Source organism: Ambystoma mexicanum, chromosome 5q (genome assembly GCF_040938575.1).
Source record: "Ambystoma mexicanum isolate Mex_15411 chromosome 5q, UKY_AmexF1_1, whole genome shotgun sequence".
Classification (NCBI taxonomy): Eukaryota; Metazoa; Chordata; class Amphibia; order Caudata; family Ambystomatidae; genus Ambystoma; species Ambystoma mexicanum.
In genome coordinates, this window is record NC_090933.1 from 1319259497 (window position 1) to 1319271390 (window position 11894).

The 11894-nt window shown below is 44.7% G+C and overlaps 2 pseudogenes; one reads left to right on the plus strand and one right to left on the minus strand.

The window, feature by feature from the left end:
- Positions 1-11862, minus strand: part of LOC138498477 (zinc finger protein 268-like) — an 87484-nt pseudogene extending 75622 nt beyond the window's left edge.
- Positions 1-11894, plus strand: part of LOC138498498 (zinc finger protein 850-like) — a 661846-nt pseudogene that overhangs the window by 567011 nt on the left and 82941 nt on the right.

An 11894-nucleotide genomic window follows, 5' to 3' on the forward strand; every position in this document is an offset into this window, starting at 1 on the left:
GAAATGGGGGAACAGTTGAGTGAGACCCAAAAGACCGAATTATTGGATACCTTGAAACCGTGGGCCGAAATTTTTGCAGGAATACCAGGACGAACACATATGGCTACCCATTCAATACCCACTGAAGAAGGGAAAATTGTACGTCTCAGACCTTACAGGATTCCGGAGTCCAAACGAGGGGAAATAGCCAAAGAAATAGATAACATGCTTGAATTGGGGACCATTGTGCCATCTAAAAGCGCATGGTGTTCGCCCGTGGTCCTATACCTGAACCTGATGGTACTACCAGGTTCTGTATGGATTTTAGGCAGTTGAACGCCATATCCCAATTTGAAGCTTACCCCATGCCCAGAATTGATGAACTGATAGAAAATCTGGGGTCAGCCGCATTCCTGAGCACCCTGGATTTAACAAAAGGATATTGGCAGATTACTAATAGCAAATGAGGCAGAATTAGCTATGACGGAAGTGGAAAACACCATGTGTCACTATAAAGAAGATACAGAAGACTTAACTGTACTACAATCAAAACTTAACAAAGACCAGCGCACCATTTTTGAAGGAGTAACAAAAGAAATTGCACATGGTGTAGAACACGAAAATAAAGAATGTACCTGCCAAAATTACAAACCTATAGTGCTGTACATCAGTGGTGAAGCTGGGCCAGGCAAAACATTCTTAATCAAAAGCATCAGCAAGTTCCTTCAACAACTGACAAACAACAAACTGTCAGCTGTTGTAACTTCCCCCACAGATTTAGCTGCCTACAACATAGGCGGTGTCACTTTACACTGAATACGACTCCTTCCAGTAGAACACCAAAACAAATTAGACTATTACAAAATTTCTACAGAAGCTGCAATGGAACTACGCAGAGTATTAAAACAAATGAAAATGCTACTAATAGATGAAGTGAGCATGGTCTCCAACCTAATGTTGGCTTTGATTCACCTCAGATTGCAAGAAGTACTTAAAACAAACTACGAAGAACTCTTTGCAGGAAAACACATTATCGTTTTCAGAGATCTTCTACAATTGACACCAGTGAAAGGTGAACCTATTTCTAAAACCTTAGGACACAAACTGCCATAAAACTGTTGGCAGCATAGGAAATGTCAACCTTTGGCAACATTTCCAATACAGAGAATTAACAGAAAACATGCATCAATCTGCAGACCTCACTTACGGCAACATTTTAAAAAGTATTAGAATTGGTGTACTATCTGAAGAAGATCGAGCAATATTGAAAAACCGGCACATCCATGCACTTTATGGTGATAACGCATGTTCTACTGATGTTATGGAACAATTAGCGCACAAAAATGTCAAGTGTATGGCCTTAATGCCAACTCTTGCAAGCTGTTCCAAATTCAATGAAACAATGTTAAAAAAAGAAATGCAACCAATAATTGAAATTTGCTCCACAGACAAATTGGACGTACCTGGTATGACACTATCCATGTGTGAGCAAGCCACAACAAGACTAAATACCTTCGAAAATTCAATCTACAACACAGCTGGGTTAGAAAAAATATTAAAATTAATTGTAGAGTAATGCTTAGACGTAACCTTGACGTGGAGCAAGGACTAGTTAACCCTATTAGTGCCCATTGGAAAACACTCAGTGCCATGCTATTTTCTCTGATTCTTAGCTGTTTCATCTCAAATTGCTGTAGCTCACTAGAAATCGATTATAATACTATAGGATAACCATACATTTTTTGTTTCAGTATATTTTTCTCTATAAAATGAGCCAAAAAGCACACGTTTGTGTCACACCCTGAGGTCACATGACATGATTCAATATGGTGGACACATATCACTGTAAAGAGTATATATCACTGACGACAAAGGTAGCACTTTCAGAAAACTATTTTTTTCAGTAGGTAGATGGGCAAATTTCAAGTATATTATGTTTGCTGCTCAGACAAAAAACTGAAGTTTCATGTTTTATTTTATTTATTTATTTTTTGGGGCTTAGCGTAAGTGCATCCCATGAGTGTCAAATGTGAACTTTTTTCCAATCCACAAATATAATGAAAAAAGTGAAATGAAAAGACCAATAATTTAGAAGCATCATAAGGGAAATCAGGTTTTACTTAGTAGCAATATGATGCAAAGGAAAATGACTATTCTCAGAGGTTCTGGGTAGTCTTACATATACTTCAAAATGGCTGACATTGTTTATTTCCCTTGTTGTTTTCCCTGCAAGAATCTCTATTTCAGAACTGGAACTCAATAAAGTCTAGTAAATGGTTTGTTCTGTTATGTATGTTTAGTCAGCAGACAATTTTCGAACGTGTTATATCTGTATGTGAGCCAATGGCTCACAGAGTCTTTGTATCTGACCTTTGACCTTAAAATGCACTACATTCAATGTTTTTGTCATCATATCTTTGTAACCCTAGATCTGTTTGTCTTAATTGCGGTGTCTTTTGAAAGTTAATGACATGTTCTCCATAATCCATTGTCTAATATGTAGAGAGGTTATGACATTTGACCTTTGATCTCACAATAATCAAGTGCAAAGTGCTTTTTTTGTTAATTGTTATACAACCGTGGTACCGATTTTGACAAATGAGGTGTCTTTTCGAAAGTCCTGATTTGTGGTTTTTAATTTATGGATCAGAAAGGGCATCTGGTTTTGTTATTTGACCTTTGACCTTAGAATCTCCCACCCAAAAGTGTTTTTGTTGTTGCTCTGCTACCATTTAGCACATTTATATAAAAGAGGTGTTATTGGAACAGTCATGTTGGGTACTTTGACTTGGAGGCATCAAGTGGAGTGTAGGCGGTATGACAATTGACCTTTGACCTTAGAATGAGCACTTCCAAAGTGTTTTTAATTTCTCAGCAACCATTCATTTGATTTAGATGTGTCGGGTATCACTGTAATGGACATGGTATGTGCTACTCATCAATGGGGCAGATAGTCAAAGTGGCCTTTTTGTTTGACCTTTGACTTCAGAAAAAAGGATTGTAAATATGATGTATTTGTTATGTTTTGACAATTTTTGAACAGTTTTAGAAAAGGGTGAAGCCAACAATAACATATTTGTATGTACTATCACATCTATTGGATACATAAGTCAAGTGGAAATTATCATTGACCTTTGAACCCTAGAACAATTATTCTCAATGTGCGTTTTGCTATTGCTTTGGAACTGGGTTCGATAGAGACAAATGTGGTGTCATCTCAAACCCATGGTACATTCTTTCGTATAAAAAGGTACAGAAGTTTGAGATGCTTTGGGATTTGACCTTTGACCTCTAAATCATTCAACTAAACGTTTTTGTTTGGCTATGATGTAGAACGTTTACACATGAGGTGTTGTTAGAATGGTCATGTACTTCGTCTTCTATGCGTCAAGTAGGGCATGGGGTGGTAGGAAATATGACCTTTGACCTTAAAATTAGCATTTGTTTCCTTGCAATGTTATTTGCTATTTCAATTAGATCAGTAGGATCACCTGAGAACAAACATTCACATTTGGTAAATAAATAATCAATTATATCTTTGGGATCACCTAAAAACAAGTGCTTGCACATGTGGTAGATAAATACTCAATTGTGTCAGTGGGGTCGCCTGAGAACAAGTGCTTGCACATGTGGTAAATAAATACTCAATTAGATCAGTGGGATCACCTGAGAACAAGCGCCTTCACAGTTGGTAAATAAATAATCCATTCTGTCAGTGGGGTCACCTGAAAACAAACACATTCACATTCAGTAAATAATCAATTCTATCATTGGGCCCACCTGGAAACAAATGCATTCACTTTTGGTAAATAAATAATTGATTCTGTGAGACTAGCGTCCCCTCGATACTGGTAGCTGTTTACCTAGCTCAGGGGCATACAACCTTAGGACACCAAACCTCTTGTTGAGAACACCGGAGCTCGTTAACCTCTGAATGATCCTCAGGTGCTGTTTCTTGAGGGTCTATGGATGCGGGTGGTCCATCCCTAGTCACCGAGTCTGGCCTTGGCAGGTTTTCCTCTTGGGTTTGTGAGCCCCGTATCGGCATCCCCAAACCCTGATATTTCTCTCCTTATCCCAGATTGTTCGGCGGGACCAGTATTTGTATCCTCGCTTCCATACCAGTAGCCCAAGGCTAAACCTTCAGCACTTTCATCCCCTTCCTTGTCCTCGGTACTGGCCGAAATGTCTGAGGGCCTTGGGGCTACTTCAGTGGTTGGAAGCTCTATATCTTCGGCATCTCTCTTCTCTCTTGACTTGGAGGCTACAGACGGTACAATACATGGGCCTGCGGGTTGTAGGATTTCTCCATGCAGTGGCTCCTGTTGAAGACTTCTGGTGCTCCTCTCACTTGGGAAAAAAGGAACTTCAGCAACAGTCGGATCCATTTCCACACCATCCCCATATGGGCAGGAGATGATTTCTGTGGAGGGTCTTCACATCCCTCGGGGGCCCTTCCCTTCTCAGTCTGAACACAGGCAACCATGTCAGCTGTTGCCCAATCAGATAAGGCTGCGATTCCCAGCAATTGCCCAGTTTGTTTTGCCCTCTCTTCCCTAAATTCCTGATGAGCACCCGATCCCCGGGTTGCAGGTTGGGGAACCAGACCTTATTATCATACCTCTTTTTCTTCAGTTACTCATCCAATTTGGCGTACTTGAGGATGTATGTGAGTGGGTTGTTGTCTGTTCTTACTGTGAAAGTAGCCCCATACAGGTAGTCATACAGTTTCTCAGACACAGCCCACTTCAGGGCCAAAAACTCCAGCCTATGGGTGGGGTAATTCAATTCAGAGGGGTTCAGCCGGCGGCTGGCGAATGCCACGTGCCTGACAGTTCCTTGTTGCTCTTGATAGGGCAGGTGCAGATCAGTGTTTGCCAGTACCGGTGCTTCAGTGAGAGTTTTCTTTTTTTAACTGGGCAAAGGCTTGTTCACACTTCTCACTCCAGGGCAGAACAAATTCCTCTTTAGGATGATACAGGGACATGGACTGCTTCCCCCGGATAGCCGTCTTCTTCTGTGGGGCTGGATAACCCTTAGTCAATTCCGTGAGCAGTCGGGCTATGTTGTTGAAGCCAGGCACGAACCTTCGGTAATAATTGCAAAATCCCAGGAAACTTCTCATCTCTCGCCCGGTTCTGTGGGCGGGGCCAAGTCTTGATGGCTTCCATCTTGGTGGGGTCCACACTCACTCCCTCAGCGGACACCACAAGGCTAATATACTTCACACTGGTGTGGCAAAACTGGCATTTTTCTAGGGATACTTTTAGCCCTTGCTGTTGAAGATGATCCAAAACCTTCAGCAACATTTGGTGATGTTTTTCCAGGGTCCTCCCAAACATGATCACAATGTTTAGATAAACCAGCACCTCAAGTATGTTCATGTCTCCCCACTGTTCGTTCCATCAAGCGTTGAAAATGTGGCTGGCGCTCCCGATATCCCCTGTGGCATTCGGGTAAACTGGTAAAATCCTAACGGGCAGATGAAGGCTGTCTTCTCCTTTTGGTAACATGGGAATCTGGTAATACCCACTCTGGAGATCTAAGACAGAAAACCAATTGCTCCCAACCAGACAGTCCAGGGCCTCATCCACTCGGGGGGTGATATATTGATCTGGCACATTTCTGCTGTGTAGCCGCCGGTAGTCGATGCACAGCTGCACATCTTGGTTCTCCATCAGGCCTCCAGGCAGTTCTTCACCTTCAGGAGCATCCATCACCAATCTCCTGGAGCAGTGTTGACTTTGGAGACGTACACGGCAAGGCACCATGATTGTCTGACCAGGCGGTATGTCAAGCTGACTGTGGTTAGTGGTGTTCACTTCTCCCACAGGACTGTCAGGGTGCACCACGTTCTCCATGCTTTTCTTGGCATGCTGGGTGCATTATCAGAGAATGTGCGAACTGCGGACCTGCCATCTCCATACACTTTCTGGCTAAGGTACCAAACAGGGCGGAGTTGGTCCCCAGGACCAGGTTTCCCTCTGGATACTGGTTCTTGGTGGTGCATACTAATGCTGGGGCGGGCAACGTGGTGCTTACTCCAGCCACCTCTTAATTTAGATGGATCTTTACGCAGATTAACCATAGATATCGGCAAGCGGCATCGCCGACACCCATCAGATTTAACCCCTACAGCGGTTCTGACATATGTTTGCGATAATAGGGCTCATAAACAATATTGATCTGGGAGCCACTGTCCAGTAGTGCTGTAGTCCTTCGCCCTTCAATCTCAACTGGGATTGTCATGGGTGGCCCAATCAAGCCCTCAGGAATGGTTCTGGATAAATTGGCCTGAGTTCGTAGTCTGTTGCATGTCGCTGGTGACATTTTCTTGGAGTTGCAGAGCTCATGGACTAAATGAAGATGGTGAGGTGTGGGACCCTCCTGAGCCGTAATTTGGTGCTTTGTAGTACGTCAGAATTTTGTGCCTGTATTGATGTATGGGAGTTATTGCCAGTGGGGCTTACTCCTGTACTCGAGGTTCTAGCTGCTCCTCGGCTACAACCACATGTGCGTTTCCTGGCAATGCTAGTGCTGGAGTTGGTTTAAATGCAGTAATTCGAGCAGCTACTCGGGCATAGTCTTCATCGCACAGACGAGTTGAGTTGCTGTCATCCCCACATCGATAGCAAAATCTCCATGGTGGTAAAGTGGCTGATGATTGTGTAATATATTCTTGAGGCTCTTCATCTTGTCTAAATACTTGGTGTTCTCTTTCACGTGATGAGTGAAAAAGGTCTCTGCCTCGCTGTTGAGTTACATTCAGATTTTCCCTGGGTTGTAGCTGGGTCTGTATTTACCTCACCAGTTGTTGCAGCTCCTCAATCTGTTTCTGCTGAGAGAGGGCATAGTTGGGAGCTGGGATCTTGATTTTGACAGGATGACTCTGGGCATTGACATTGCCAGTTTCTTCTTCCAAAGCTCTTAATGACCTAAGTAGATCTTCATAAGATGGAGGTGTGTCCAGTTTTACACGCAGTCTTAGTTGGAGGATGGGTATGTTAGCGTCTTTGGCCCCTTTTAGTATCTGCTTCAAATGACACTGATTCAATTGGGAAGTCTTTATTCCTCCTCTATGGTGTGCCAGGTGCAAAATATGTTCAGTCCTCACCAGGAATTCAGATAATTTCTCTCCCTGCTTCAGTGAGGTGGCATGGTACCTCATCATCATATCTTCCCTGGGTTCAGTAGTGCTGAACGCTCCTTCCAGTGCATCCATTACTTGCAGGGAAGTCGGATGAGTGTGCACAGGGACTGAACCGTCTGTAGTGCAGGTCCTCGCAACGCCTCTATCGCACGCCTCCTTTTTTCTTGATCTGACACTGTACAATCATGTAGCGTAAGTTGAGTGAGGTCAACCCACACTTCATACCCCTCTTCTCCTTTGGGCACCAGTTTTTTGCTTGAAAAGGGGCGCAACCGGGTGTATGCTCCATGTTCATTTATCAAGGGCAACAGTGATTGTCACTCCATAGTTACTCTAACTGCTTCAGCCACCGCAGCAGCAATAACAATGGCATACTTGATGGTCGTAGCTTCTGGGTGGAGAGCCCAGCCGTGGGGACCACTTGACGCTGTGCCGCCGACGACCGAAGCCGCCCGCTCCTTGCCTAAGAACATTTGAATCGAAGGACCCCCTCGTCCGCATCGTCGACCGCTTCATCCTGCCGGAGAAAGTCGAGGACGACCAACGCGCCGAGGAGAAATCCGCCGGTGGGTTTCCCGCCACCCGAAGACCACAAAGACTCGAACGACTCAACGCCCTTGCTGGGCCACAGTTCTTCACACTCTTTGCGGTCCAGAACTATTGTCACCGAGGTGCCCCGCACGCCTCTTCCTTACAGCACGCCAGCGCTCCGTTGTCGACGAGCACCGCTCGGATCGAAGCTGCCGCCTCATCTACGCTGTTCTACCCCGTTCACTGTCGGACTGTCGATTCCCCGACGCCGAACGCCGAGTTCCTCTACGCACCTCGACGATCCGTGGCTCCTGCTTTCAAGGGACTCACACAAGCAGGAATAGTCGACGCCTCTTCGAAGAACTCTACTCCACCAGGTACATTGGGAGGGTAAAAACATTATAGAAGGAAATAAGACTTATAGAACAATATATGGACTGGGCTTGTGTTATATCTTTATTTTACAGGTTGCCCAGGTGGGGGGATCTCCACACAGAACTGTGTCTAGTGTTAGGGGCCAGTATTCTGCCTATTGTTTCAACCATCTTGCTTTCCTTCCTCTCTATTGCTGGTTTCACTTTTATTGATCTGTGTGACATTGTTACAGTATTGTTGATGCACTTTAATGAGATCTAATACAAAGGGTGGTACCACTTTAGAATTGTATATATTTGCCATTGTTGATTTTCCTGAGTACAAAGTGAGTTATTATGATAGTATACATAACCTTGAATATTGATTATATAAAGACTGTGTTCTAACCAATACAGTGTGTGGACATTCCTTTGTGGATGCTTGGGGACTACACTGTACTTAAGAACCAGCCTGCATCACCTCCTGAGAAGCTAGGCCTTGATTGCTCGACCACGTTTACCAATAATAGAGAATCTTGGCTGGGGTCCTCTGGGCCTCTCCTCTACCATATAGAGAGCAGAAGTACAGACCCCCCTACCAGTCTTTACAAAGGGTTCTAGGGGAGTACACATTTTTAAACTGCAGATCTTGTGGGCTGCAAAATCCTTCCACCATAATTCCACCATGACATGCATTGATTACAGTGAGGAATCATGGGAGTTGTAGTAAGATAAGTAAGATATGCAAGGCAATATGTTGCAGATCCCTGCTCTGGGCTTAGTTACCGCCTAATTTTAAACACATTTCATACTTTTAAATGCATTCCATTTCTGTCATAAGCACCACAAACAATCATTGTGAGAGTGGATGGCCAATCTTAGACACAGCTGGGATCACGGATGCAGGCAAAACCCCCTAAGGAGGTAATTTACACTTCTCTAACTTCAACAGTTAAAGCATCTTATTGACCAAACATGTTGGGAAGATCATTATGCACATTTTGCCCACAGAAAATATAAACGAGAATAAAAAGGTATGCACTTGCTCCTTTGATGCTATATATATATATATATATTAATGTACATACAACAACAAAAACAGAGCAATAGAGAACCAAGACCAATAGTGTTGGCAACATGTCAGGCCGCTCAAACTAGTACAGTGTAAAGTCTCCTAAAACAGGGTGACTTTCCTCTTGAGAGCACAGCGTCTCAGGTCGGAAAGGGGGAGGAGCTGGTTGGTGCAGTGCTCACTCCTATGCTGCAAGGAAAACACACAAAGAATTGGTCGTCACCCACAATAAGACTAAATTACTACCACACAAACTTATCCATAGAAGATCGCGATGTTCACACAATCCATGAGAAAACAACAAAATACAATACCAAGTTACTAGTCGGGAAGTCAATCTGAAAGCAGAAGACAAGCGAAACTAAGTCACAAAGAAACAGGACTTCAGGGGACTTTGCCAGTGCCAGGAAGGATTATTCAGAAGCAGGTCCTAGATGGAAACCAGGTCATGAAGCAAGAGAAACAAAAAGGCTTGAAAAAGCCAGAACGCTAGATTCAAGAGCTGGTCTCGGAATGAAGGTGAGTTAGGAAGCAATGAGGTATTTTAGCGCAATATTTACCTGTGGTTTAAAATGGTACACAAATTCATAGTGCTCTATTGACTGCTTGGTGACCGCGAACGTGTTGTACACACCATACCCAACAACCCCAGTTTATATGAAATAAAAACACACTCTCTACAGAAGACCACCCTGCCTTTCCATCACACTCATCAAATGGGGGTGAAAGTAGGGAAAGATCCTTTTGTGAAGCTTAACCACAGCACATTGGAAGACCAGTGGGTGACTGTATATGTGACTGTATATGTTGTTCTAGTCTCTAGAGGAGTATGCACACGTTAAGTAATTGTGTATGGTAAAACAAGCGAGAAACAAGCGAGTAATTAGCCCTCAGACACCCATCAATCCCCCACACCCATTCCCACCCACCTCCCTCAACTCCCCACACCCATGCCACCCCACTTCACGCATGCCCTCCCACCTCCCTCAAACCAACACCAAACTATTTTAAGAAATTACAAATTGAAACATAGATTCTGAAAATCAAACTAAGATTAGTGCGAGCAACCAGTAGATTACAGATATATTTAGAAATGCATTAATTAAAATACTGCTGAGGCCTAGTGTAGTGGTGAGCCCTGGTCTGTGGTGTTGGATGTAGAGGAGACAATGCCCGGTTCTACCTGCAAGGGGAAAAACAGCTGCAAATTTTTTTCTGTGGACCAGCTGTCCAGGGGAGTGCAAGCAGCAAATGTACTGCCCCATTAGGTGCTCCGATGGGATGGTTGGATAGATGCAAACTGCATGGGCCTAATCTAGTGGCAATCCCTGGTCTACTGTGTTGGGTGTAGAGAAGACGATGCCCGAGTCCACCTGCAAAAAAAAGACAGATGCAGAGATTTTTCCGTCAACCAGCTGCCCAGGGGAGCGCAAAGTGGGAGAACTCTCTGCCCATCAGGCACTCCGATGGGCAGGTTGGATAGATGCAAACTGCATGGGCCTAATCTAGTGGCAATCCCTGGTCTACTGCGTTGGGTGTAGAGAAGACGATGCCCGAGTCCACCTGCAAAAAAAAAGACGGATGCAGAGATTTTGCCGTCAACCAGCTGCCCAGTGGAGCGCAAAGTGGGAGAACTCTCTGCCCATCAGGCACTCCGATGGGCAGGTTGGATAGATGCAAACTGCACGGGCCTAATCTAGTGGCAATCCCTGGTCTACTGTGTTGGGTGTAGAGAAGACGATGCCCGAGTCCACCTGCAAAAAAAAAGACGGATGCAGAGATTTTGCCGTCAACCAGCTGCCCAGGGGAGCGCAAAGTGGGAGAACTCTCTGCCCATCAGGCACTCCGATGGGCAGGTTGGATAGATGCAAACTGCATGGGCCTAATATAGTGGCAATCCCTGGTCTACTGTGTTGAGTATAGAGAAGACGATGCCTGAGTCCCCCTGCAAAAAAAAAAACAGATGCAGAGATTTTGCCGTCAACCAGCTGTCCAGGGGAGAGTAAAGTGGGAGAACTCTCTGCCCATCAGGCACTCCGATGGGCAGGTTGGATAGATGCAAACTGCATTGGCCTAATCTAGTGGCAATCCCTGGTCTACTGTGTTGGGTGTAGAGAAGACGATGCCCGAGTCCACCTGCAAAAAAAAAAGACGGATGCAGAGATTTTGCCGTCAACCAGCTGCCCAGTGGAGCGCAAAGTGGGAGAACTCACTGCCCATCAGGTGCTCCGATGGGCAGGTTGGATAGACGCAAACTCCATGGGCCTAATCTAGTGGCAATCCCTGGTCTACTGTGTTGGGTGTAGAGAAGACGATGCCCGAGTCCACCTGCAAATAAAAGACGGATGCAGAGATTTTGCCATCAACCAGCTGCCCAGGGGAATGCAAGTGGGGAGAAGTCACTGTGCCATCAGGCGCTCCAATGGGCAGGCTGGATAGATGCAAACGGCATGGTCCTACTCTAGTGGCAAGCCCTCATGTAAATGATAATTTTACAATGAGCAGACAAACCGGAGAACATTCATCACATTCATAGAGCAAGAAGAGTGCAGGTAATAAACTTGGATTCCCAGTAAGTATACCATGCTGCATCAAAAGTCCCCACATGGTGCCCACAACGTAGGTATACCCATCTAGTCACCGACTTACCTGGGAGTTGATTTCAATGATCTTCAACTCTTGCCTGCAAATTGATCTGGTAGTGTGCGTAGACATCCGCAGCCACCGTTCTCGGTGAAGTAATTCCATAAACATAGAGAGAAGAAAAGTCAGTCTTACAAGAGTGGCACAATCCCCCCCCCCCACCCAC